The sequence below is a fragment of the Dendrobates tinctorius genome, unplaced genomic scaffold, assembly GCF_039654945.1.
Source record: "Dendrobates tinctorius isolate UK_male_01 unplaced genomic scaffold, ASM3965494v1 ptg000025l, whole genome shotgun sequence".
In the NCBI taxonomy this organism is placed as follows: domain Eukaryota; kingdom Metazoa; phylum Chordata; class Amphibia; order Anura; family Dendrobatidae; genus Dendrobates; species Dendrobates tinctorius.
The window spans coordinates 10713523-10740220 of NW_027361693.1; the positions used below are offsets into that span (position 1 = coordinate 10713523).

The following is a 26698-nucleotide window of genomic DNA, read 5'->3' on the forward strand; positions in this document are numbered from 1 at the left end:
GGATAAAGATCATGTCCATTACTATTTCATGGAGGCCGACCTTATGGCATGCAACATCAAGAGTTTAATAGAAGCTCTGGAGATAAGCCATAATAAAAAGAAATGGAGGCTCTTCATGGATTCATCCAAAACAAGCCTAAAAGCCGTTGGGCTGCAAAATGGCAATTTCTACTTTCAATTCTAGCTGGTTATGCAGTCCACATGTAAGAAATCTATGACAAAATGAAACAGCTGTTGAGATGTCTAATCTATGACCAACTTTTGTGGCCCCTCTTTTACTTGGTCTACATGATGGATACACAAAAAACTGCTGCTTTCCGTGTGAGTATGACAGTCATTCAAGAGAATATCACTTCAATAAAAGAAACTGGCCTTGTCAACATTCACTTCAACTAGGGAATAAAAATGTCCTGCATCCCGCACTTGTTAACACACATAAGGTTTTGTTGCCACCATTGCATGTCAAGTTGAGCCTAATGAAGAACTTTGTAAAGGCAATGGATAAAAATGAAACAGCATTCAAGTTTCTCATTGATAAATTGGCAACGTTAAGTGAAGCAAAGATAAAGAAAGGAGTCTTCATTGGACCTCATATTTGTAAGCATCTTCAAGATGAAAAGTTTATCAGTTGGTTGCAGGGCAAGGAAAAGGCTGCATGGGCAGCATTCACATCAGTGGTATCTAATTTTTGGGGAAACTGAAGAGCAGATAACTATGAAGAGTTGGTGTAAAAAAAGTTTGAAGCTGTAGGATATTTACTATGAGGATCTTCAAATCATGGTTTGGCGAGTTTGCTTATGGGAAAGCCTTGTTATTATGAGTGTTTGTTTTTTTTTATTGTAACTTTTTTTGCATGAAATAATGATTGTTACATATGTACTGTTTGGGTCAATATGACAGTGCTTTAAACAAATCCCCTGCCATATTTTCAGCCACATAAATAATTTATAGTATTTTTGTGGATTATCTATTGCATCTGCTATTGTTGATCATTTTCTGCAGTTCCTGTAGGTTCATGCACTCAATATATTTGCAAATGGATAGGTTTTAAGTATAGGTCTGTGCAGTTCTGTTTCACTGTAGTGTATAAGCTCTTATTGTTGCTAAACTGAGTAATGTTTGCTGTGATTGTATTATTATTATTATTGTTGTTCATTAATATAGTGCTTTTTTATTCCAAAACACTGATTTTACTCATTGACAGTCATCAGTGTCCAGTATTTGAATAGTTGGATAAAAATGTGATGAAGATGTACTGTACACTGAGTTTAACTGATTTGGGAAAGCTAGCCAAATTCTCAGATTCTGAAGAAGATATTCAACTGAGAAAGTGTCTTTAGAAGAGGACCACAAAACTTGTCGGGAAAGTGATTACAAGAATTCTGATTCTCAAGTTGAATATGATGATGCACAATACAAAGACAACTAGTCCAATGCAAGCAATTCAGTCTAAAAACAAAAATGTAAATAAGAACTTGCAGCCTTCTGCTGAGGCAGGAAAACTGTCCTCTGCTAGTTAAACATAATTCTCTAATAACTAGCTGCTATCAGAGAAGTTTGGGATAAATAGATAGAGATTATCTCAAAATGATACAATACCGACTAAATTATCACTGTTGATTAACAACTTGTGGTCAGGGCCAGCGTTAGCGGCAGACAGACCAGGCAGCTGCCTAGGATTGCGGCTCCCCCAGGGGCTCCCAGCTAGCAGCACATTACGCAGCCGATATGGGGCCCGTGAGGTAGGGGGACCTGCCTGCTGCCAGCACCGACTTCCCCCGCCGCCGCTGCAGCCACCGCATTGAACTATACCGGCGTCATAGATGCTGGTACAGTTCAAAGCAATGATGGAGGAGCGAGTCAGATGACGCTCCATTTCCCATCATTCCCCTCTGCCTCTGACACTGTGGGTGCGTGATGACGTCATATCATCATGCACCCACTGTGTGCAGGGCAGACTGCAGCCGCTAAGACCGGAGCTGGGAAAAGCACGGGGAAGGAGGAGAGGTGAGGATTGTGTGTTTGTTTTTTTAATATATCCGTGAGTACTGGACTGTGGCACTATTGGGGGCTACATTATATTCTGTGGAGGAGGCTGTGTTGTATACTATGGGTGCTACATTATATTCTCTGGAGGAGGCTGTGTTATATACTATGGGGGTAAATTATATTCTATGGAGGAGGCTGTGTTATATACTATGGGGTACATTATATTCTATGGAGGAGGCTGTGTTATATAATATGGGGGTACATTATATTTTATGGAGGAGGCTGTGTTATATACTATGGGGGTACAAAATATTCTGTGGGGATGCTGTGTTATATACTATGGGGTACATTATATTCTATGGCGGAAACTGTGTTATATAATATGGGGGTACATTATATTTTATGGAGGAGGCTGTGTTATATACTATGGGGGTGCAAAATATTCTATGGGGAGGCTGTGTTATATACTATGGGGGTACATTATATTCTATGGTGGAAACTGTGTTATATACTATGGGGCACATTATATCCTATGGGGGAGGCTGTGTTATATGCTATGGGGGTACATTATATTCTATGAGGGAGGTTGTGTTATATACTATAGGGGTACAATATATTCTATGGGCAGGCTGTGTTATATTCTTTGGGGGTACATTATATTCTATGAGGGAGGTTGTGTTATATACTATAGGGGTACAATATATTCTATGGGCAGGCTGTGTAATATACTATGGGGGTACATTATATTCTATGGGCAGGATGTGTTATATTCTATGGGTGCACATTATATTCTATGGGGGAGACTGTGTTATATACTATGGGGGTACATTATATTCTATGGAGAGGCTGTATTATATTCTATGGGTGGGCTTTATTATATTCTATGGGGAGTACATTATATTCTTTGGGGGATGCAATATATTCATTGGGTGGGCTGTATTATATTCTATGGGTGGTGCATTATATTCTATGGGAGGACTGTATTATATCCTATGGGTGGGCTGTATTATATCCTATGGGGGAGTACATTATATTCCATGGGGGGCTAGATTATATTGTATGGGGGGCTTCATTATATTCTATGGGGGCTACATTCTACTCTATTAGGAGGGCTACATTGTATTCTATGGAGGAGCTACATTATACTATATAAGGGAGCTGCATTATATTCTATGGAGTGGCTGCATTATATTCTGTGGGGGGCTGCATTATACTCTATGAGGGGGATAACATATATTCTATGGAGTGGTTGCATTATACTATATGAGGGGGCTGCATTATGTTCTATGGGGGTTACATTATATTGTATGGCGAGGCTGCATTATTCTCTGGGGTGGCTGCATTATACTCTGTGGAGTGGTTGCATTATGCTCTATGTGGTGACTGCATTATACTATATATGGGCTGCATTATACTGTATCGAGGACTATGGGGAATACATTATACTATATGAACAACTATGGGGTGCATTATACTATGGGATGTGAATTGTACTTCATGGATGACTATGGCAGTGCATTATACTAAATGATGCACTACAAAGAGTGTATTATACTATATGGAGGACTGAGTAGTGTATTATACTATATGGAGGATTGAGTGTATTTTAATATATGGAGGGCTATGAGGAGTGTATTATACAATATGGAGAACTGAGGAGTGTATTATATTAGTTGGAGGTTGGAGGAGTGTATTATACTATATGGAGGACGGAGGAGTGTCTTATACTATATGGAGGACTGAGGAGTGTATTATACTATATGGAGGCCTGTGTAGTGTATTTTAATATATGAAGGACTATGGGGAGTGTCTTATACTATATGGAGGACTGAGAAGTGTATTATACTATATGGAGGCCTGAGGAGTGTATTCTAATATATGGAGGGCTATGAGGAGAGTATTATACTATATGGAGAACTGAGGAGTGTATTATATTAGTTGGCGGTCGGAGGAGTGTATTATACTATATGGAGGACTATGAGGAGTGTATTATACTATATGGAGGACTGAGTAGTGTATTATACTATATGGCGGACTGAGTGTATTTTAATATATGGAGGACTATGAAGAGTGTATTATACTATATGGAGGACTGATTAGTGTATTATACTATATCGAGGACTATGGGAAGTGAATTATACTATATGGAGGACTGAGGAGTTTATTTTAATATATGGAGGACTGTAGGGAGTGTATTACACTATACGAAGGACCATAGGGAATGTAATATACTATATGGAGGACCATGGGGAGTGTATTATACTATATGGAGGAATATGGGGAGTGTATTATACTACAGTATATGGAGGACTATGGGTCACATAATATATGGAGGACTATGGGTTGTATTATACTAAAAAAGCAAAATGCTGCATATTCATCGAGTGATTGGATTGTTTATGCCACAACAAAAATCCTTGTTCTCAGCAACACATTGCCCATTGTAAACTGTAGATGTGCTGCTGATAACATGATAATGTATGGAGACAGATTAATCGAATAGTGTTTGTTCTGTTCCCATCATTCTTTCTCAGTTGGTGTAAAGAGGTCGGGAAACAAGCATTGAACAACTTCAGTATTTTCGATCACACTCATTTAACGGTCTGACCCCAGTGCATGTAAATGCAACAGAAATGCTTCTGTGTGATGTGTAATGTGTTAGCATTTGGGGACTCATTTTAAACTTTTGCCCAGGGCCCCACTTTGCCTAAAACCGGCCTTGCTTGTGGCATTCCAAGGTATGTTCTTATTCAAACAATATATACTGAGTAAGCCAGCAAAGTACAGCATCAAGCTATGGACACTTTGTGACAGCAGCAGTTCATATGCTCTAAACACTCAGGATAAAATCCTGAAGAAAAACCTAAAAAGGATCAGGGAATGTGAGTCATTTCAAATTTGACATATGGACTAAGAAGACAAAATATGACATGTGACAACTTTTTTACATCGCACCAAATGGGGCAGCTGTTGCTAAAACTTAAACTTACGATGCTGGGTGGTGTAAGAAAAAGCAAACTTGAACAGCTGCAATGTATCATTGGTAAAAGAGGTGTTCATAGTTTGACGTTTTACTTTACTGCAGCTATCACAGCAGTTTCTTACATTTCCAAAAAAAAGGCAAAAGCAAATCATTCTGATGGGCACAATGCACCATGACAATGCAGTAAGTAGTCGAAATGACAAAAAGCCCCAGATAATATCAGACTGTAATTCCACCAAAGGGGCAGATGATACACTAAATAAATTAATAGCTAGGTACACATGCAAACACATGCAATTGGTGGCCGATGGTTTTATTTTATAACATTGTTAATATATCTCCCTACAAAGCATTTGTTTTATGGCATGAAAATAACCCCTATCGGATAACCAATGAAGTGCATAAGCATAGATTCTTTCTGGAAGAATTAGGAAAGTCACTTGCTATGCTAACTATTTTAGGAAGAAAAGTAAAACCCCAACGTGAAGGGGTAGCAGCCATACTAAACCATATGCAGCAACATGCTCAACAACGTGAACTCACGACCTCCACCATCACAGGAAAAAGCCTAAAAACAAAGAGATGCAGCATTTTTCCATAGTCGTGTGATAAAACAAATATTACATGTGCACAATGTAAGAATGCCAGAATATAGCAATAAGTGAACTTGTACAACCATTTTCTAAAGAAAATAAAGCAAACCAAAGTTTTGATTTTCATTTGATTTTGATTTTGACTAACCATGTTCACATAGAGTTAAATGAAATAACTGGTATTCAAATAATACGCTTAGAGTAGACAAACATCAACATTTTATAGACTTTAAAAGCTCAGTACAAGAAACAGTGCCAATATGAACAGAACAGCAGGGTTAAAGATTAATTTCTTCCATTAACATCTAGACTTTTTTCCAATAATTTGTGGAGCAGTGAGCAAAAAGCACAATGATACCAAAATATTGCGGTTATGGAGAAAAGATATCAAGAGAAATGGAATCCATCAATTCTTTCATTTTGTTAGAATATTGTAAGAGATGATCCAATGCAGTAGTATAAGAGACAAGAAAAAAAAAAGTATTGTCACTGAATTAGAACCAAAGTTTGTAGTGCAATTTCTGTAGCTGTATATATTTTGCAATAATGTTTAGACAAGTTTAATTATAAGTGGATATGGGCGAACAGTAAAGTTCGGCATCTGTACAAAGCACCTGCTGTTCGGGCACGGACACCGAACATAGGCTTCACTAGGAAGTCTGTGTTACTTTTCGGTGTCAGCTGCACAACACAGGGTGTTTGTCATGCTGTCATGTGCATGACAGTGCAGCAAACACCGCTTCTGATTGGTGGTGAAATCATCCCCACCGGTCAGAGAGACACGATTACTAAGATGTCAAAAGACAGCTTGAGTGCTCAACTATGATTAGAGGTATCAGGGGGATCTCATCGAGGTCATGGCAGTTCAGCCCAGCTGGGAACGCAGCCTCAGTGACTGGAGGTAACCTCAATGACATCACCACAAGTCACTGAGGCTGCGCTCACAGCAGTTCAGTCACCAGTGGTTCTCAACCTGGAAGGTCGCATCTTGGCACTGTCCAGTTTGAAAACTGTTTTTCTCCCAGAGATGGATTACGGCATGGGAGAGAATGGATAAGTGAGGGATATTGTTGTTTTTATTTTTGTTTTCTTACAGAAGATGACTGCTTTGGTGGAATAGGCATTAGGTAAGTATAACTGTGTTTGTTATTTTTAAATAAAAAAGTAAAAGTGTGTTTTGTTTTATAAAGGTTTTTTTCCTGGCTGTGTGTTTATTTACAATACAACTTTAGGATTAGTAATAGATAGGTGTCTTATAGATGCATCTCCATTACTAATCTATGGGCTTGATGTCACCTGACAATACAAATGTGACATCAACCCTACAAATATGAACCCCACTTGACACTGCTACAGGGCAAGTGGAAAGAGCCTGAGAATACCAGCCCCCAGCTGTCTGTTTTAGCAAGGCTGGATGTCAGAAATGGAGCGACCGCTTGCCGATTTTTAATTTTTTTAAAGTAATTAAAAAATACGGCACAGGGACCCCTCTATTCTTGATAACTAGCCTTTTTGAAGCTGACAGGTGAGGGTTGCAGTCCCCAGCAGTGAGTTTTGCTGAGTGATTATCAAAAATACAGGGGAACCTACGCCATTTAAACAAACAATTATTTATTTACAGGAGCTGGTAAATGAATACTTCCATCAACCGCTCCTGCTCTCATTGTTATTAAGGAAAGCAGGTGTTGGATCCTGGGAGCAGTAGTCCCATCCGCTGACATCAGTGACTGGAGGTAAAACTTATATGTCCGATCACAGCTGAGTGCTCATGCTGTCTTTTGACAGCGTGAAAACTGTGGCTCCGCTGGCGGGGTCCGGATTCAGGTGCTGCAATCTCATGAGTTCATGTAAACAAAAAGATGGTGACTAAATCATTCAAAGCAGTAAGTCAAAAATCATCTAATCTACTCATTATTCTGTATGCTATACGCAACATAAGTAAGATTTTGGGCTCGATTTATCAAGACAAGTGTTTTTCAGGAAGACAGGAAATTCTGTGCATCTATGTGTGTGCCTTGTCACAAGTCTTACTTATCTTAGAGAATGGAGTAAGGCTGGTGGAGTTAAGTATGCCATTACTTGTCATGAATTTGATCAGCGGGGGTCACCACGGAACTGGGTAAAAATGGGGTGATGACAACATTTGCCTAGACTCGCGTTGTACAAAAATAAAGCACCTTTGATTAATTGGATCCAAAGTATCTAACTTACATCAAAATGTGTCAAATCTATCACATGTTGTACCCCACTGTAAGAATTTTGGATCATCTAACGATGGCCTGGATTATATTATACTGTTTATTAGACATCATTGTGTAAGATGGTCATTGTGTGTAATCTCATACCAAAGAAAATAAAAAAAATTCTGAAAAATATATAATGTGAAATATAAATACTAATCATTATGTTTATTGTATACCATCTATGATAACAACAGTAATGTGTTGTCTTCTAGGCTTTCCTTACAGATTCTGAAAACATTTGCTCTAGCCTAATGACAGCTATGTTTCAGTAACAAAAACATATGTGTTATTCTTACAGATGATGCTCTATATTATATTAAAGACCCCCTGTAAGTTTAATGGGTAAAACTCACAGTCTGGCATGTAACAGATAAAGAACATCAGATCCCTGCGGTAATATTATTTTAATGCACATTATTGATCTGATCCTCCAGTACATCATCTCTACATCCCATGTGTTATTTGTAGAGTACATTTATCAGATAGTTCTTCACATGTCTTCCTGTTAATAGATAGGTTTCGTGAAATATTAGGAAAAGCCTATTCTTCCACAAATATATCAGGCTTTCTAGTTAACTGGAAACAATTTATTTTCCAATCACTTCATTTTGTTTTGCTGCAGTAGTCCCTAGAAAGAATTAGCTGTGTGATAATCTACCATTCATACAAGGGCTTAGATGCATATCCGTTATACCCCATAGAGAAGCATCCCTTATAAAGGAGAGTGCGGATATAATACATCATTACAGAGCTTATTTTATCATTCCCACTTAAAACTGGAAATTTGTGAGATACAATAGTCACCAAGAAGCTGACAATTTTCTGGGTATTCTGTCAGTTCAGTTGACAGATGCTACTGTCAAACGGGCCATACAATTAGATCAAAGTAGGCCAAAGCACATGATGGCTGATTTTGGAGGAAAAAAAGGATCAGCAATGTTAGATTTTAAGAACTGTCTAATCATGGCTTTGCCTCTTTTTTCTCCTTGCTCTTAATGAAATGCATGCTTGGCGTAACCTTAGCATGCATATTTCCAAGGAAATCATAAGGAAAACAACAGCCATCTAATATACTGTATATATCATAGGGGTAAAGGCCAGGTCCTGATGCTTAAGAAAGCCAATAGATCCCAATGCCACATACCGTAAGTAGACAACAGTGTAATACATATTAGGTGGGAACCATGTTACAGTAAAGTAAAACCTTCTTTTTTTGGCCAAATTAGACCTCTACTCATCTTCAAATGAGTGCATATACCATGCTTTTTGCATTTAGGTTTTCATTCATTGGTGCAAAGAATTTTAGCAGTACTTTCAACATTCACCTTTTTAATAATATAATAAATGTAATATTATTAGTTTTATTTCTTATTCAGTATTTCTAACCTTTTAAATTCTTACATTATTCTTATTCTTGTTTGTTTCCATTTACTGAAATGTCCTTGTGATTAGAACTCATCTATAATAATAAATGCCCTAAGCAGCTTCCGGTTGTAACAACTTCCGTCCAGTTGTAACCGGTGACGTCACCGCACATCTCATTCCATGTTAACCCTCAACACACACACTCCTCTCACCTTTCAGCATCTACACTCACTCTTTCACTCCACATACGACCCCTTCTCTCACTCCGTCTCTCATACTCACGCCGTCATCGCCGCTGATCCGCGATCCCCGACATCTCCTTCCGCCGGCGCCATCCTGGATCCAGACGTCCTCCACGCCGGCGACATGTTCTTGCGGCAACGCCATTTTGGATCGGCGAAATCCCGCGATAGTCAAGATGGCGTCGCCGCAAGAACATGTCGCCGGCGTGGAGGACATCGGGATCCAAAATGGCGTCGGCGAAATCTCGCGAGATTTCGCCGACGCCATTTTGGATCCCGACGGCATCCACGCCAGCGACATGTTCCTGCAGCGACGCTATTTTGGATCGGTGAAATCCCGCGATACTCAAGATGGCGTCGTTGCAAGAACATGTCGCCGGCGAGGACGACGTCGGGATCCAAAATGGCGTCGGCGAAAACTCGCGAGATTTCGCTGATGCCATTTTGGATCCCGACGTCATCCACGCCGGAGACATGTTCTTCCGGCGACGCCATCTTGAGTATCGAGGGATTTCACGATACTCAAGATGGCATCGCCGCAAGAACATGTCGCCGGCGTGGACAACGTCTGGATCCAGGATGGCGCCGGCGGAAGAAGATGTCGGGGATCGTGGAGCAGCGGCAATGACGGCGTGAGTATGAGAGACGGAGTGAGAGAAGGGGTTGTATGTGGAGTGAAAGAGTGAGTGGAGATGGTGAAAGGTGAGAGGAGTGTGTGTGTTGAGGGTTAACATGGCAAGAGGTGTGATGCTATCGCATCCTCCCGATGCGATAGCATCGGGCCATAATCTAGTTCTATATAATGTAAAAGAATTTTGACCTTTTAATTTCACCCAAAGTTACTTTACTACTATAAAGGAACCATACTGCTGATAAGTTAATGGAGTTGTTATCCACTAACCACGCACCCATAAATGGTCATAAAGGCATCATAGATTGACTCGCTTTATTCTGGTCCATATTGTCTATCAACATCATTTGCACCATTCACAGATCAGGCATGTGGCAAATGGAACCTAGTGCTCAGCATAACTGCATGTGAGCTACCACTGCCTTCAGCTCTCATGGTGTAACATCAGCGCCCTTCAATTAGCTTATAAGTTACTGACGGTCTGATAGATGGAGCTACCTGCCTCTGTCCAACTCTTTACATGCCACAACCACTACTGATAGAAGTGTGCATGCACAGGAGTGCGATCCCGAGTACACTGTATATATAAAGTATATAAAGTGTTCTAGAATACTGTCACATGGAACTTATAGGTTCTGGCCTTACTTTGTATGGGAAAAACCTGGTGACAGGTTCTGTTTGATATACCTAATAAAAGCCATACACAATTTTGTTGGCCAGATAATTGCCAATCAGTCCCTCTCAAAAGAAGCAGAATAACAACACACTACAATATTCTGACCTTCTCAATGTTAGATGATTGACACAAACCATTAAAAATATATATACTGTATTTTACATAGCAGCTGCCATTTAGTCAATATATTTTCATAACTTTGATAATTGGAAATGTTTAATAGATGAGCATGTAAAGATTAAACATCCCTTATTTTTCACATACCAGATTTGTCCAGATGTGTCAGGCCATGTGGTTAAGGATGCCAATTCTTATGAAACAAACTCAATACATTATTGGTTCATGGTGTCAAGATTCTTGACTGACAGCAGACCACATCTAAACCACTCGGTCACCACATGTAGCCACATATTGCATAAACATATCATTACTGTTCAACTAATGCTGCTTCACATTTTTGGATATGTTAAACCAAGAACAAAGTCAATGATGTTCACATTTGGACCTCAAAATGTAATCCTTTCATAAATAAACACATACATATATATAAAATGAAGGAAGTTTAATGTTAGAATTTTTGAACAATCTATTTTGACATGCATCAACTTTCAGAAGCCAAAAACCACATTTAAACGTATGTCTCTTCACAGTTGTGGTGTTATCAAATGTATTTTTTCACTTCCAATTCAATTCCCACTTACTGAATAAAGGCTCGTCCCCACTAGCAATCATTCCATATCAGACACAGATACAGTAGGTGCTGCTTTGAACTATGAAAAAACTCATTCATATATATTAAATTGTACTGCATTGCATTTATAAGACCTATGAACACCGTCAGCTGGCAAAAGAAGAAACAACATTTTTTTCCGTGTTTTGTACATTTAGTACATTTACTACATATGACTTTTTCAAATGTCTCTAAATATGAGAAAAATAGTGAAACATTTATCGTTTAGTAATAAAACCAGTCTCCAATTATTTATCTGTTTTAGCTTGCTAACACAAACTTCAAACTTCATGTTTTTCACTGCAGCTCACACTGTGAAATCCAAAGAATCCATAAACATTACCAATTCAGTCACATCTCATTTTTAATACCTATTAATTTTTTGGAATAACGTAGCATCTTAGAATGAATAAAATCTTGATGTGGATACCATCAAAATTTTGAATCCAAAATATCTGAAGTGTAACTATCTGGAGGATCATTAGGAGCCTTTTTGAACCCCTTCACTACTTTGAGATTTTCCATCACTGCATTTTTGTTTTTTGCTCCCCTTCTTCACAGAGACATAACTTTTATTTTTTAGTCAATATGGCCATGTGAGGGCTTGTTTTTTGGAGGACGAGTTGTTCTTTTGAACAACACCATTCATTTTACCATATAGTGTACTGGAAAACAGGAAAAAATTTCAAAGTGTGGTGAAACTGCAAAATAAGACTGCAGTTGTCTTTTGGGCATTTTTTTTACCATGTTCGCTAAATGTTAAAAACTGACCTGCCATTATGATTATCCAGGTCACTATGCAAATGCCAAACAAGTTTAGGTTCTTTTTTTACCTAAGTGGTGAAAAAATCCAAAGTTTGTAAAAAAAAAAAAAGGCTCTATTTTCCGGGACCCATTTTTCAGGTTTTGGGGGTGGGTGAGGGCTTATGTTATGCGCGCCGAGCTGACATTTTTATTGATGCAATTTTGGGGTAGATATGATCTATAGATCACCGGTTATTGCATTTTATTACAATGTTCCGGCGACCTAAAATTGTAATTCTGGTGTTTTTATATTTTTTCTCGTTACGCCATTTACCAATCTGATTAGTTATTTCATTTTTTTTTACTGATTGGGCACTTCTGAATGTGGCAATACCAATATGCATATTTTCATTTTTTTTTTTTTACTTTATTTTGAATAGGGCAAAAAGGGGTGATTTGAACTTTTATATTTTTTTGGCATTATTAAAAACATTTTTTCAGCTTTTTACTTGTTTCAATAGTGCCCTTAGGAGATGATGCAATACTCCTTCAGCCCTGCTATGTGTAGCAGAATTTATCATCTGCTATAAAAGCTGGCAATGATAACCACAGGGGTCTCCTGCAGACCCCATGTTGTCATGCCAACCCATCGGTGCCCCATGATCATGTGACAAGCGCGCCGATGGGCAGGATTAGTGATGCACTTCTGATGCAGCCGTGTTAAATGCCACTGTCGTAGAGTGACATCAGCATTCAACATGTTAATGATACATGCGATCCACCTGCAGCTGTTAGGTCACATGTCAGATGATGAAATCAGCTGTCAAGTGCCGGAACACATGCGAGTCCATGGAATGCAGGGACACTACCTTTGATGACATAGGTTGTGAATGGGGTTAAAGGGAATGTATCTTCAAAATATTATATTATTATGTTGAAAATATTATTTAAAAAAAATCCATATACATTTGTATATCAATGACTTTAAAAAAAAATCAGCAGCTTAATAATAGACACTTAGTGTTCGTAGAAATTAAGTTTTAGAAGTCATCTTATTCTCAAAGAAGGGGGAAATCTAAATATATACGGTATAGTTATATAACACCAGCTCCTCCATTCCCAATAAGTGATGCTGATTTCTCTCTTTCTGGACTACCACGCATGCCTAGGAAACTCTACTAGTTAATGAACATCCACAGTCTATTGTTCCCTAGGATCCATTTGGTTGTCATGAAGCATATCTGAATATTTTTAACAGCAACCTAGGCAAGATGAGAAAATAGGATAAAAAATGCAAAATCAGACGATAAAAATAGATCAGAAAAAATATTTATCAGTATCTGGTTTTAATTGTCAAACAATTTCTTTCAAGAGGTTGCATGAAGGTATTTTTTCCGGAACAGTGCCTATCTTGCTAATAGACTGCTTCAGGTACTGTAACTTAACCAATCTGAAGTGAATGGTCCCCAGATTTGTTCTGCTCTCTGATATCATACTCCTCCCATTATGCAGGTGGTATTCCTGAATGCATGGATTCTAAGAATCTAGCATTTGACGAACATGATTCCTTAACATACTATAAATCCATTATTTTGAGCATCTTGACAGCCACATTAGGAGATAAATAAGGCACATTGTTATTACTTTACAGATATAGCAGCCGTAAACAGAACGGCTGTGGCGAGCTATGATGATAATGTAGTGTGTCGCTCATTAACAATGAATGAGAACTCTCGCGCTACACAAATAGCATAGATTGGAGGGGCACTTTATTATATTAATGTTGTGCACCAATGCACTGGGGAACACAGACAGAAGAGGCCCCTGTGCAAGAACACTATATAGGCCCCTGGCAGTCCAGTAGCTCATTATATTACACAATTCCACCTGCTTTGGAGGTGGATGTGGCCCCCTTACCTCTTGGGCACATACGCACCAATGTTATATCAGCCCCTGCACCAATGTTCTTACTGGCAGTAGCTACATCTGTATATCACAAGAAAACTGATATAATATGTTATGGCCAGTACACAGCCGAAAATGTACCTGATAACGAGATTCTACTTACACCAACCACTTGGACCCTACATTAAAGGGAACCCTGTCTCCACTTTTTGACTTTATAAACAAATGCCACAACTTTATCTGCTCCTTTACTGCAGTCCAAAAATGTATACTTCTATTGACTCCCTCTGTATAGCCACAGAAATGCCGTTCGAATTTCTCCCACACTGTATGCAAATTTGTAGGGTTCAGTCCAAAGGGCGTCATCGCTGTGACATCTGTGCCTCCTCGCCTCTCCTAATTGCGGTCCTTCTCATTGATGCGGATGACAAATCTTGCATCATCCAGACAGCAACACAAACCTGCACAGGCGCACTTTGCTCTGCCTTACTTAGGCATGAATATGCATGCGCAGAAAGACGTAATTCCGGCTCCAGAGCATGTGCACTGCAGTAAAGGAGGAGATAAAGGTGGTTTTATTTGCTTAGATACTCAAAAACACACACACATTATATATATATACATATATATACATATATAAGAGTGGACACAGATAGATGCTAGAACAATATTTGTGCCCTTTGCAGTATGAAAGCTCATCACAATGTACATTGCATGTCGTTATCCTCCATTTTTGCCATTTTTGGAGATGGAAGTAGTCTTTTTTGCCCATGTGCGGCCACACAGGTTGCACCAATGGCGTATCCACCCCTTATATACTGTAGTGTCCCTGAATGTGTTATACTAATTATACGTTTCAGAACCTGGCCAGCAACCTGCAGGGGAAACAAACCATTATGTTTCCCTTTTCATGAAACTAAGTCCAAGCACTGACCTGCTTTCAAAGGGCCAATCTAGAGAAGACACTCCACTAGGAGGTGTTAGCTAAGAAGTACATTGGCTGGTGAGTCTACAAGTACATAGCTGTCAAACAAGCTGGTGCAAAGTAGGAAGAGGTATATATATGGAAATCCTCCTTATGCATTAGTTACACTCAATTGGGCCTTAGAGCCATATGATTTAATGCTACTGGTCTAACTGCTCATATTTGATTTGTTCTCACATTTGGAGGAAAGTACATGTTGTAATTCCCATCATTACCTGGGAAGAAAAGTACAATAGTTACATGCTGTTGTTGGAAATTGACATGTAAAAGCTATGCGTAAGGTTATGAGATAATCATATGCCAGATAGTATGGGTTGTCGCCAGCACCCACAACTGTAGCATGAGAGGTTCTTTAAAAGGAGACAGGGTAAAGTCAGATTAAAAATGCACACACTCATCCACAGTATTCCTTCTGCATACATATATAATATTAATAATGACCTTCCAAGAGAGTGTATGATCATTACAATCCATTTGTATGATTAAAAGGTTTGATTTTGTTGCCTCTTTTGAAATATGGTTTTGAATTGCTTTTTATATGGAATAAAAGAGGAAAATTAGTAGATTCCGGTAAAGGTGAAGCCAAGTGTTGATATATTTACTACTACGCAGAAACGTATGGATCTCTTGCTCTTCAATCCCCAGTGTGTATTTGTGTCTGCCAGCCCATCTATCAATGATCATGCTACAGGTTCACGTAATATGCTGATATTGGGGATCAGCTTGCGATTGTCATGTGCCATTTTTTCCCTGTAGATAAGCTATTTTTCTGCATAGAAACTGCATGACAATAACATTTCATAGGTCAATAGCTTCCAGATGTGATATTTGTTTTCTGTGGGCACCTGTAAAATATTTATTGAGCGGTAGCAGGCTGTGGTTTGCTGTGACACTGTACTGTCCTATTTGATGTAGTAATAAACATAGCTGGCAGCCCTCCCCCATTGCCCATTCCTCTAATGCTTTTATAGCATTGACGTGTGGATCTTAAGTTTCTACATATAAATAATCTGGTCAAAACAGAGTTTTCTTTTCCCTCACAAGTATTCAAAATAATTATCCATGTTGGTAAATACCAAAGTATCATATATACTGTATACGTATATGCAGAATACTTAAATTACTCATGGTGAATGCAGAGGAGACATTTGCCACATATCCATTAGATACTATATCTCTGGCCATATGACCTATATATATATATATATATATATATATATATATATCTACACACATATATAGTACTTTTTTGGACTATACATATATATATATATTATACACACACATATATATATATATATATATATATATATATATATAGACCTAAACTATCTATCTATCTATCTATCTATCTATCTATCTATCTATCTATCTATCCACACACAGCATATAGCAATAGTGTGTGCTATGCATTCAGCATGAGGAATCAATACAGTCTCCTAATAGCACAGCCTTGCATCCTGGATCAGAGGCATAGCAGGCAGACCATATGGTTCCATCTATATACACAGCACATCTATGTCTGAGAGTTTCTACAAACGATTCAATGCATGAACAAGCAGACCAGTCTCTGCTGCTGCCTCAACATCTATATCAGGTCCTGACAAGGCAATGCATGACTGGTGAAGTTTATCCATTGTATAGATATCATCTGACAGCAGTTTATTCCATGTTAGCAAGAGACAAAAAAAAAGACTAAAAAAAAGAAGAAAGCAGTTTTCCTAGTTCTGTGTAGTAGCAAATAACTGGGCTTTGCACCTTTCTGGAAGCACAAGCAGCAGCTGCAGCTGGGGAAGGCTTCTTGTAGAGCATTAGTTGCCTTTGCTGGCTGGAATTGCTAATGAAGCAAGTCTGGCAGGTTAGTCTCTGATCAGCATGACAGACTGTATACTTTATGTGTTTCTGCTCCATTACAAGACAGCAGAGAAAACACAGAACTCCTCACCCTGACATAAGACAACCATCACTACATACTTGAGACGATTCTACAGAGCAATGCCATTCATTCCAGGAGAGGACCACAAGAAGCCAGTGCTGCCCTAAATGGAGAAGTGGGGTTAGGGCTCTTACCTTGGATGACTTGCCCCAACTGCTGTCAGCGAACTTATTATTTGGAGTTTCTTAAAGCTGCCCTCATGTCCTCAGAGAGGAAAGCGACTCCAGCACTGTGCAACTCCAGAAGCCTGAGCCTGTGTGCTGAGCTGCTGCAGCTTGCTGGGGCTGCTGTCATTGGGTGCGATCACTGCCCTGCCTCCTTCTTCTCCTCCTCCCTTCTGCTTTCTTAGCAGTCTTTCTTCTTCTTTGCTTTTATTCCCTTTTATGCTTCTCCTTCTCCTAAGCCCATCCACTTCTTGCTTTGCAGGGTTTGGGATGGTGCCACCTTCAGCGACCCCTGCTCCTAGGGATGAGAAGCCATAGGAGATGCTGAGCTGTGCCGCTGTCCAGCATTTCAGGAGGATGGCAGCACCTTCCAGGTCCTGGGCAGGAGGATGATTGTGAGTGGGCTGGAGAGGGGGGATGCTGAGCTGCTGAGGAGGAGGCACATGTGTGACAAGATGCTGGGATCTTCTTCCTAGGTTCTAACCATCCAGCTGCTGGATCATTCATCAGTTTCCCACAGTCCCATGTACTGCAAGCAAGATTGGGGCTGACAAATGTCCTTTTTTACCCTTCGACCCTGAATTGATGGACTGCTTGCAGCAACTGTCTTACCTTGTAAATCGGTTTCCGATAAAAGCCATTATTACCATACAAGATGTGCTAACATAATGGTCCAGCTAATTAAGTGTCATGTTGCAGACACAGCCATATTTACAATGTGCACACCGTGCACTCATACATGTCCTAGCGGTAACGACACCGTAGTAGGCATGCGTACATATATGTGCGCTCGTATCTGCAGCCATATACTGTACACTATGCCTAATTCATTACCAGAGCTGTTTGGCTGAAAGCTTCACCGGATTCATCCAAGTTGTTAACCTTATACTGCGCTGGATGCTGCTGCTTGTTTTTTCATCTTCACTTAAAATGTACATAGACAATATCCATCTTAAGGGAGATAAAAAGGGACAAGAGGAAATGAAAGAGAGCAGTAACTGATAAGCCAAGCAAGGACACAAACAACAGCAAAATATGGGAAAATGATACAAGGGAGAGAAACAAATAATGCAATGATGGAAAAATCTAAAAACAAAAATACTGTAAAATGTGAACACATAATCTTAAAAAATATTAGATTTGTTTTGTGCTCTGCTCTTTCAGTAAATCAATAAATTATTATTTTTCTATTTTTATTCTAAAGCTGATTATCGAGCTGAGGTGATGTTCTATATTTCTGGGTAAAGTAATTACACAACACAGCACGTATGATGCTTCCGTTCCGTTATTAAATACATCGCTACCATTTCCTAATGTAACAAGTTCAGCTGGGTGACTTGCATTTTATTCTGTCGATGGGAAGAAAAGAATTGTTTTCGCCTATTTTCTAAGGAACGCGGATGACATCTGAGATTTAACTAGATAAATTAGAAACATAAAACAGCAGAGAATTAGCCAAATCATCAAATATGTAGAAAGGACAGGAAGGCAGATTTACAGTTATTCTGTAGCTGAATCAGATGCAGACTGAGAGGAAGCGAGACCCCTTGGCAGTATCGGTAACAAGTCTGTCTACCATCAGTCCTTGCCGTAATGCATGAACATTTGGCTCCAAATTGCTAAATATAACCCCTTAAAGACAAATGACAGATACAGTCATATGTAAAAGTTTGGGCACCCCTATTAATGTTAACCTTTTTTCTTTATAACAATTTTGGTTTTTGCAACAGCTATTTCAGTTTCATATATCTAATAACTGATGGACTCAGTTATATTTCTGGATTCAAATGAGGTTTATTGTACTAACAGAAAATGTGCAATCTGCATTTAAACAAAATTTGACCGGTGCAAAAGTATGGGCACCCTTATCATTTTCTTGATTTGAACACTCCTAACTACTTTTTACTGACTTCCTGAAGCACTGAATTGGTTTTGTATCCTCATTAAGCTTTGAACTTCATAGCCAGGTGTATCAAATCATGAGAAAAGGTATTTAAAGTGGCCACTTGCAAGTAGTTCTCCTATTAGATTCTCCTATGAAGAGTAGCATCATGGGCTCCTCAAAACAACTCTCAAATGATCTGAAAACAAAGATTATTCAACATAGCTTTTCAGGGGAAGGATACAAAAAGTTGTCTCAGAGATTTAACCTGTCAGTTTCCACTGTGAGGAACATAGTAAGGAAATGGAAGAACACAGGCACAGTTCTTGTTAAGCCCAGAAGTGGCAGGCCAAGAAAAATATCAGAAAGGCAGAGAAGAAGAATGGTGAGAACAGTCAAGGAAGACCACCTCCAAAGACCTGCAGCATCATCTTGCTGCAGATGGTGTCACTGTGCATCGGTCAACAATACAGCGCACTTTGCACAAGGAGAAGCTGTATGGGAGAGTGATGCGAAAGAAGCCATTTCTGCAAGCACGCCACAAACAGAGTCGCCTGAGGTATGCAAAAGCACATTTGGACAAGCCAGTTACATTTTGGAAGAAGGTCCTGTGGACTGATGAAACAAAGATTGAGTTGTTTGGTCATACAAAAAGGCGTTATGCATGCGCTGTATTGTTGACCGATGCACAGTGACACCATCTGCAGCAAGATGATGCTGCAGGTCTTTGGAGGTGGTCTGTGGATTGTCCTTGACTGTTCTCACCATTCTTCTTCTCTGCCTTTCTGATATTTTTCTTGGCCTGCCACTTCTGGGCTTAACAAGAACTGTACCTGTGTTCTTCCATTTCCTAACTATGTTCCTCACAGTGGAAACTGACAGGTTAAATCACTGAGACAACTTTTTGTATCCTTCCCCTGAAAAGCTATGTTGAATAATCTTTGTTTTCAGATCATTTGAGAGTTGATTTGAGGAGCCCATGATGCCACTCTTCATAGGAGAATCAAATAGGAGAACTACTTGCAAGTGGCCACTTTAAATACCTCTTCTCATGATTTGATACACCTGGCTATGAAGTTCAAAGCTCAATGAGGTTACAAAACCAATTTAGTGCTTCAGGAAGTCAGTAAAAAGTAGTTAGGAGTGTTCAAATCAAGAAAATGATAAGGGTGCCCATACTTTTGCACCGGTCAAATTTTGTTTAAATGCAGATTGCACATTTTCTGTTAGTACAATAAACCTCATTTGAATCCAGAAATATAACTGAGTCCATCAGTTATTAGATATATGAAACTGAAATAGCTGTTGCAAAAACCAAAATTGTTATAAAGAAAAAAGGTTAACATTAATAGGGTGCCCAAACTTTTACATATGACTGTATATTCAGCATAGGTGAGCTCTATATTGTTTGATTATGGATATACTGTCACAATTATCGTGTCTATTCCCATGGTATATCCTTAAATTCATAGCAGGAACTCACCTGTAATCCTGGCACAACTACTGAAAATTGAGATTATGCTGAAGGCCAATACCAACCACAGCATCTATGGTGTTGGACAGGGGGGCCTTCATCTATGAGACCATGGCAGTCCCATATTTGAAAACTATCTCCCAAAAACAATTTTTGGTTGCACCAAAGTACTTGAATATAAAAGCGTATTTGATTTCATAAAAAATAATATTGACCTGCTATACTTGCATGATATTTTTAATTCATAATAAAGGTTAAAAAAATAGTTTTATTACTTTCTAAAACTAATTATCCCTTTCACGATATCCACGGTACATGCAGCGAGCCGGTAGGGATGGCTTACAGCCAGGACCTGCCGCTACCAATTGTGATTGGAGTGGTGCTTCACCCGCGATTGTTAACTTGTTAAAAGCCAACATCAATCTCTGACAGCAGCATTTAATATACTCCACATGCATGTGCATGCCCATGGCGTGATTGCGGTTCACCAATAGGACATCATGACACCCATTGGTCAGCTAATGACCCCCAGGCCTGTCATTATGGAGCTCATTTTAAACCTTGCCTGTGGCCGAACTTCAAAGTAGACCATAATTTATGCTATATGCTGTGGCAATGCTGTAAATAGCACAAGTGATCGGACAATCACATCATCAAGTTCCCTAAGGGGGCTAACAAAAACAGTGAAAAGTAAAAAAAAACGGTTAAAAAATTACCTCTAAATTTTCAAATCACTATCATTCCCACCATTGGAAATAAAGATATTAGCAAAATAAAAAAATACACATATGCGATTACACCATGTTCATAAAAGTCTGATCTATCAAAATATATAAAAGAACTAACCCAGTTATTAAATACCATAAACAAAAAAAATTCAAGAAAGTCAAAAATACATTTTCTCCTCAAACAATGCTGTAAAAAGCTATCAAAAAGACACTTCTATCATAAAATGGTATTAATAAAAACATTGCCTTACCCTGCAAAAAATAAGCCACAACTAGAGTGAACGAAATGGGTCAGTCAAATTCATAAGTCGCCGACTTTCGCTAAAGTCGGGTTTCATGAAACGAAACCCGACCATAGAGTGAGGTCGGCCATGAGGTCAGCGACCAGAGCGCGAAAGTCACATTTCAAATGATGCTCCCAGCGCCCTTTTTCAGCCAATGATGGAGGACGCACACTGTGGGCAACGCGATGACATGGGCAGCGGTCAGCAACATCTTTGAGAAGGGCATGCAAGTGATTGGCTTACTTTGTGTGGCGTCACAGGGGCTATAAAAGGGCATGAACGCCGACCGCCATCTTACTTCTGCCGATCTTAGAATAGGGAGAGGTTGCAGCTGCTGATTCTGAATTAGGGAGAGCGTTAGGCAGGGAAGAAGAAAAAAAAATGCTTCTGCTCTTAGCGATTTCACTGTACAACACAACAGTTTTTTGTGCAGTGACATGGGAGGATATATTTTTGTGCATCAGCTCTGTGGTTATTAGGCTGCCTTATAAGGCTCCCTGATAGCTGCATTGCTGTTTTCACACTGCTGTGCAAACGGCTTTTTAAAAAGCAAAAATACTTTTCATCCTCTTTTCTGCACAGTTACCAAGCGTTCATTTTTCCACACTTTTGTGTGCAGCAGTCCTGCTTATTAGGCTGTCTGCTGCCATACTTGGACTGAGAGTATCATTGTCAGCCTCCTAAAATCTCTAGGGGGATTCTAATTCTCCCCAATACTATATACACCTTGTACTTTGTCATACACCAGCCTATTGCAGCCTGTTAAATTGAGGTGTAATCTATAGTGGGCCTCAGATAATAGTTCAGCCTCCTAAAATCTCTAGGGAGATTCAAATTCTCCCCAATACTATATACACCTTGTACCTTATCATACACCAGCCAATTTCAGCCTGTTAAATTGAGGTGTAATCTATAGTGGGCCTGAGATAATAGTTAAGCCTCCTAAAATCTCTAGGGAGATTCAACTTCTCCCCAATACTATATACACCTTGTACCTTGTTTTACAGTACCATATATCTGGTAGTATTTTGGGTACATTTTCCCAAAAATGAGGAAGTATGGTGGAAGAGGCCGTGGAAGTGGGCGGGGTGGGTTGCCAGCTGGTACTGATGGTGGTGGTGGTGGTGCATCTGCTGGTAGTGGCAAAAGCACAATAGCACCTAAGGCAGGAGCTGTTTAGCCTGCAGTATCGTCTGACTCCACAAGGCCTCGAAGGCTCCCTTTTCTGGGAGTAGGCAAACCGCTTTTAAAGCCGAGCTTCAGGAACAAGTTTTGGCTTACATTGCTGACACAGTCTCCAGCTCTATCGCCACCTCTTCTGAAGTTTCAAAAAAATAAAAGCACTGAGTCGTCAGTGGAGGCTCCTGGTCAGGAACAACACCTTTCCTTGTGTCCTTCACCCCTACCAAAAGTGAAGGATGCGGCAGGCCACACTACAGATTACTCCATGGAGCTCTTTTCACATACCATGCCTGGGTTATAAAGTCAAATCATGAATTCTCCAGTCCAAGATGAATCTGACATGGAGTGCACTGATGCACAGCCACTGCTAGATTTTTCTGCTGGTACATTCACTCAGAGCACTACATTGTCCTTGCAGTGTACTGAGCCAGAATCTGACCCTGATGAAACTCAGGTGCCCCTTCCCACATACTATGCCACCTTACACGGTGACAAAGAGGACAGTGCAGATGAAAGTTCAGGTTCCTTGAGCAGTTGGAGGGGCATACTCATGGGCGACGGAACTGGCACAGGACCCCTCATAGTACGCAAAAGTGTCTCTGCCGGTGGGAGGGGGAGGGCCCGCCCTGCCCACCCACCGTCAGACACATTGCCATACTATGAGGGGCCCTGTGCCAGTGCTGTCACCAATGAGTGGGCCCCCCTGCTTGCTAGGGATCACAGCACTTGCAAAGTTGAAATACCTACCTCTCCCTGCTCCACCGCCATGACGTCTTCTGAGTTTCCTGACAGTGACATTCTGGTCAGAGAGCGTGATGACATCATGTCTGTACTCCCTCTGCCTAAACAGTCCAAGTGCAGAGAGATGGAAGATGGGAACGACGAGGAGTCCAGAGTACAGGGATTCCCTTGCAAGGAGACTTATTTAATTGTTTTAAAGGTTGGGAGCAATTTTTGGGGAGCACTATACTCTGGAGAATGATATATTTGGCCCACCATACACCGGAGCATTCCAAAGGTAGACATCAGACACTGGAGCAGCATTTACAGGGCCCATTATACACTAGAGCATTAGAAATGGGACCCATTATATATGGAGCATTATTTGGGCCCATAAGACACTGGAGCATCATCCATGGGGCCCATCATATACTGGAGCATTGTAAATGGGGCAGGTTATATATGGAGCATTATTTGGACCAATCGTACACTAGAGCATCATCCGTGATGCCGATCGTATGCTGGAGCTTTCCAAATGGGGGACAACAGACACTGGAGCAGCATTTACAGGGCCCATTATACACTGGAGCATTAGAAATGGAGCCCATTATATATGGAGCATTATTTGGGCCCATAAGACAGTGGAGCTTCATCCATGGGGACCAACATATACTGTAGCATTATGTGGAGCTCATCATATACTGTATGGAACATTATATGGGATCAATGATTCTATATGGAGAACTATATGGGCCTCATTACTCTGTATGGCGCACTATGTGGTGGCCATAATACTGTATGGAGTAATATACTATCCGTTTTTGGAGTTATTGGAGAATTTAAAATGGATATCAGTCATGAGATGTAAGAAGTGAAGTATTTTTCATTGTACTATATCGCTATTTCTATGCTGTATCAGAGGATCATGAATTGTGGCATTTGTTAAAGGAGCCCAGTGACACTCTTTGGCCCTGGGCCCATGAAAATCTGGAGCCAGCCCTACCCCCCCACAACTTTAGCCAAATAAACCCCAGTTTTCAATGCCTAACTATTATTATAAAGTAAATTAAGGTTGATAAGCTTAAGTAATAAGAATTGATATTTTTGGCATTAAAATGGGCACTGTAGGTGTGTTTCCTGTCCTCCACTCACTGCCAACTTTTCTTCCCCATTGACTTGCATTGGGTTTCGTGCTTCAGTCGGCCTTCGACTTTTCACGATAATCGGCCGATTACGTTCGACCCGACTTTTGCGAAAGTCGGGTTTCATGAAACCCGACTCGACCCGAAAAAAGGCAAAGTCGCTCATCTCTAGCCACAACGCATCTTTATTATGTATAGAGATTGCCAGTCAGTCTTCTGTTAATAATATATAGGGTCACTGACCGAGCAAAAATAATGGTTTTATGTGTAGTAGGGTCATAGAATCGTAGAATCATAGAATTGTAGAGTTGGAAGGGACCTCCTGGGCCATCTGGTCCAACCCCCTGCTCAAAGCAGGATTCGCTAAATCATCCCAGACAGATGTCTGTCCAGCCTCTGTTTGAAGACTTCTATTGAAGGAGAATAATTATAGAAGGATAGGGAAAATGAAGGGAGGTCAGCTCACCAGTCTCGGTTGCGATCCATAATCCTCCTGCGCACGGAGTCACCTTGATCAGGGGTGTTGACTGAAGCAAAATAAAGGATGGAATCTCCAGCGCTGGACTTCAGTTAAAAATACATCATTTATTGTAAATTCTTAAAATCGAACAGAAAAAGTGTGGATAAGGACATACAGGCAGATGGGGTCTCTGGTGGTCTCCAACCAACGCGTTTCGACCTAGAGGGTCTTACTCATGGTTCACACTAGACCAATACTGACGACTACAAATAGTACAAAAACTAGTAAATCACAGGTGTTGGACAAAAGAATTAATGAAAATAGGGAGTATCCCTACCAGTTAACTCTTGCAAACATTCAGCCTAATGTGGAGCTGAAACAAAAACTAGTCGGAAAAACAGGAAAAAAAAAAAAAAAACCTAATAAAAAGATATCATAAGAATATAATAACAATCACAAAAATTATCAGAATAACCAGAATTGAATAGGACTAAGTAGAATGTAAATATACAGAAGAAAATATCAATCTAATTGCAATATTAAATCAAGTCGTTTGTTCAGACCTAATGGTACTCTTGTATTTAATTTAAAAATCCAAAAGGATTCACGATTTAATAATTTTCTCCTGAAATCACCTCCCCTAGTAGATCTATAGACTTTCTCTATTGCTATAATTTTGAGACTATCAGTTTTACCTCCATGAACAGTTTTACAATGATAAGAAACTGCTGAAATATTATAATTGCTACTAGTAGCTTCTGATAAGTGTTTCCTAATTCTCTTTTTAAGAGGTCCTATTGTGCAGCCTACATATTGTAGGTTACAAAAAACGCATTCAATAACATATATTACTCCTTCTGAATTACAATTTATGTGAGACTGAATAGGGTATGATATGCCAGTAACACTAGAAGTAAATCTGCTGGTTTTAACCACATAGTTGCAGACTTTACAGGGATGATGTCCACATTTGGAAAAGCCTTTATATGACAACCAAGTATTATTTTTAGTTCTCCTATTACTGATAAAAAGACTAGGGGATAAGATATCGCTCAAAGCAGGAGCTTTCCTGGCTATGTATCGTATCTGGGTATTGTCCAGAATTTGACCAAGTTTATTATCATTGTGTAAAATAGGTAAATATTTTTTGACAATGTCCGTTATCTTATTGAATTGTGGACTGTACATGGTAGAAAAACTAACTATAGGACGGTCATAATTATTACAGGGGGCCCGTGTGCGATTCTTTTTCTTGCTAGCAGTAACTCCAGTGTGTACAAGGCTCAAAGGAGATTCATTCAGCAGGGTGTGTCTATCGATCCTGCTGACAATATTATCAGCTTTCCTTAGCATCCAATTGGCATATCCTCTGTCCTTAAGTCTAGAGAGGGTTTTGTTTGATTCTTTAGCAAATGTTATAGGTGAACTGCAATTTCTTTTTAACCTAATTAATTCTCCCACTGGAATGTTTTTAACCACGTGCTTGGGGTGACAAGAATAAGCTTGTAAAATTGAATTTGTATCTGTGGGTTTTCTGAAAGGAAAAACGCAGACCTTTTGGCTGTCAGGATTCACAGACAAAGTCACATCCAGATAACTGATAGAAAAATCCGACACTGTAAATGTAAATGAAAGATTAA

General features: G+C 39.6%; 1 protein-coding gene and 1 long non-coding RNA gene across 2 annotated transcripts in view; one reads left to right on the plus strand and one right to left on the minus strand.

Moving 5' to 3' along the window:
- The window catches only part of CDH18 (cadherin 18), a 1129863-nt gene extending 1112580 nt beyond the window's left edge, over positions 1-17283 (minus strand). Inside the window, exon 1 of the mRNA XM_073569448.1 lies at positions 17157-17283. The gene's annotated coding sequence lies outside the window, so the exon portion shown is untranslated. The remainder of the gene's footprint in view (positions 1-17156) is intronic.
- A 189-nt stretch (positions 17284-17472) lies between these two features.
- On the plus strand, positions 17473-18372 carry LOC141084624 (uncharacterized). Its single transcript, XR_012231059.1, has 2 exons — positions 17473-17581; positions 17663-18372. It is a non-coding gene; the product is annotated as an uncharacterized lncRNA (long non-coding RNA).
- The last annotated feature ends 8326 nt before the right edge of the window (positions 18373-26698 follow it).